Source organism: Chrysemys picta, unplaced genomic scaffold, assembly GCF_011386835.1.
Source record: "Chrysemys picta bellii isolate R12L10 unplaced genomic scaffold, ASM1138683v2 scaf5065, whole genome shotgun sequence".
Taxonomy (NCBI): Eukaryota; Metazoa; Chordata; order Testudines; family Emydidae; genus Chrysemys; species Chrysemys picta.
The window spans coordinates 1-3,000 of record NW_027057765.1 but is presented as its reverse complement, the minus strand read 5'-3'; the positions used below and the strand labels follow the sequence as shown (position 1 = coordinate 3,000).

At 53.3% G+C, this 3,000-nt stretch overlaps 1 non-coding gene across 1 annotated transcript; it reads left to right on the top strand.

Annotated features, from left to right (window-relative positions):
• Window positions 1-703: 703 nt before the first annotated feature.
• Window positions 704-2,890, top strand: LOC101943227 (uncharacterized). Its single transcript, XR_010597595.1, has 2 exons — window positions 704-866; window positions 1,679-2,890. It is a non-coding gene; the product is annotated as an uncharacterized LOC101943227 (transcript).
• The last annotated feature ends 110 nt before the right edge of the window (window positions 2,891-3,000 follow it).

Genomic DNA, 3,000 nt, shown 5'->3' with positions numbered 1-3,000 from the left:
TCTCGGCGTGGGGACCACGGCTGAGTGTCCGATGATCAGGGATGAGGGGACGGAGCTATTTCGAGGTGTCTGAGGCTGGTTCTCGCCTCTGCCTCTCCTCACAACTCCCTGGCTCGGGTCGGGGGGCAGCTCGGGGCGATAGGGGTTTGGGGCTCGCCTCTGCCGCAGGATCTCCTCCTTCTCCTTCTCGTAGTAGTCCGGCCACTGCTTCCCGCCGCCGCCGTGGTGATGGTGCCCGTGGTGAGCGGAGGAGGAGCGCAGCCCACCCGGAGTGCGCTCCCGGGAGCGGGACCAGCTGCGGCTCCGCCGGTGGCCCGAGTGCTTCAAGCCGTTTCGCTCCCGGGACCGCGACCTCCTGCCCCGCTTCTCGGGAGACGCAGGCCGGTGGGGGCGGCTGGGTCTCGGGGGCGAGGGGCTCGCGGAGGAGCTACTGCTGCCGCCCTTCCGCCGGGAGCCTGGGGACCCTGGGGGGCTTCGAGACCGGGACACCGGGGCCATCACGGCCTCCCGGGTTGCTACCCTCTTGCCAGCAGCGACCGCGGGGTACTTCCGGGTGGCGCACTAGTGAACCTCCCCGTGCAACACCACTTCCGGTCGCTGCCCTCTTCCCTCCTCACTAAGAAAGTACTTCCGGGTACCGCCATTGACATCCGCCCCCAGGGAAACAACTTCCGAGTGTTACCAGCAAGCCCTTCCGGGACTCGTGCAGAGAGGAAATGAACGTCGGAGTGCAACACACTAGCTCGCCGCCCTGCAACGAGGCTGTGTCGTTTGGTTCCTACGGCAGGTTGCGTGGCTGGCGGGCGGGCGAGCGGCCAGACGGGTTTGCGGGATGCACGAGGAGGGGCAGGAGGCCGCAGTGCCAGGTAAGGAGACGGACACGGTGCGGGGAACGAGGGGAGGAGCGCAGCCGGTGCAGCGCCCCCCCGACCCCATCTGACAGCGGGGCAGCCTGGCCCCCCACGCACGCGAGCCGAGGCGGGAGGGCACAGGAGCTGCTCCCCACGCGGGTGCAGGGGACACAGTCCGCCCTGTGGCGAGGGGAAGGGATGGGAGCTCAGCACCCCCACACCCCGCCGGAGACGGGGTCCCCTCACGGGTTCCGGGACGGGGCGGGCCTCAGCCCCTCTGGAGGAGCAGGGCTGAGAAGGGAGAGCCAGTGACCCTGCCCGCAGTGGTGTGGATGGTATGATTCGCCCCCAGGGAACCGGCCTGGGGCAGTATCTCCCCCGGCACAGCTCACAGACCAGCCATCAGATGGTAACAGCTTTTAGTCACTACTTGAGGCAGCCAAGCAGCCGCGAGAGGCTGTGTCCCATCCTAACCCCTAGTTCCCTCCGCGTCCATTGCTGTAGTGAGGTACCACTAGGTCATGTAATCAGTGGCTCTACAAAGGTGCCATTAAATAAGGAGGAGCTAGAATCCTGCTGGAGATGGAAGTGCCCAAAGAGGACAGGAGTAATTGCAGCCAAAACCTGTGTCCTGCAGCTGTTTCTGCATTGTCATCGGCACCCTGTCCCTTGCAAGCTCTGAGCTGCACGCTGATAACCGGGCAAGCTGCTCACAATGCTTCAGTCAAAGGGATGAATAATGGGTTTGAGTGAAATAAAAGTACTGTAATAAAAAGACTTTGCCTCACTGATCCGTGCTCTGTTGTGCCTACTCTTGATAATTACAGTGCCCTCTACATGGGAATGAATATGCAAGTTCTGGAAAAGCCTCACAATACAGCAGCCCATATTATTGGCCAACATCAATAGGCAGAAGTGCATCGCTGCAATCTAGTGCCTTCGGCAACTACACAGACTAAGCTTTGAATGCCAGATAGACACTTCAAAGTCACAGTACTAATCTCCAAAGTTTCTCTTCAAACGGGATGTGTCTCATCTGCCTGAATTAACGTCCATGACTTCTATGCCAGTTGCACTTCTCAGGAATGATGGAGCTGTCCACAACAAGGACAATATTTAGAATGAGTAGAAACAGCACTTTTTCAGTGGACAGCTCATGGTTATGGAACTCCCTTCCCCAAGAAATTAGAATGACTGACTCTCCCTGCTTTCATGTGTAAGTGCAAGATCCAACATTTTCCCCTTAATCACTCCACCCACACACACACACACCAAACAACCCTCTCCCCCAACCAAAGAGCTGGTGCCACAAACCCCTCTCTGTAAGTGGACACAGGGGAGAGAGAGAATCTGCAATTTGCTATCTGCATCCATTTGCTTGCAATGAACTAAGATGCACTGTGGTTACTGTGGTAAAAATATATGGCTAGAAAGGTTATTAAAAGTAGGTGGCTTTAAATAACAAATGTAATTTTTTAAAAGTACTCATGTTTGAAAACTTGACTTCAGGGGCTGGCTGCTTGAGGGCATTTATAAGGAGTCTTTCACATATAGGTCAACACTATGAGTCAAACCCTAGTTGGTAGAAACTAAAAACTATTTCCATCTGCTGGTTGTTATAGTGGCTTTGATCGAGTTCTCAAGGGACAGATGTCTACATTAGGAGACAAAAACAGCATCTCAGTTTACATTAATAATATTGTTGGCATTCACAGCAGAAAGGCTTTACTCTTACTGATGAACAGTTACTTATAGTAGTATTGCCATTAGCTTCAGTGTGATTATCACGTGGGTGACTGCTCACCAATGTGAATAAGGTCTCCACAATCTGGGACCAAATTTTTAGTGGGTTGTGGAAACTGATTTTCACTGGCACTCTAAAACTGGTCTCTCCAGCACAGGGTTGAGAGCAGGGACACTAACATTGCTGTTGTCAGTGTTGTAAATATTCTTTGGATAAATAGAGGGCTTCAGTCTGTCAGTGTAGAACATTTCATCAGCACTGAAGGAATAAACAAATATGAAAAACAAACAAAAAACCTATTATGTTTTCATTAGTCCTTAGAACATGAGACTTAGTGTTTTGGATGGAAAACATGTTATTTTTAATATTTTATTTATTTATTTTAATCCTTAAATAACAGGTGCA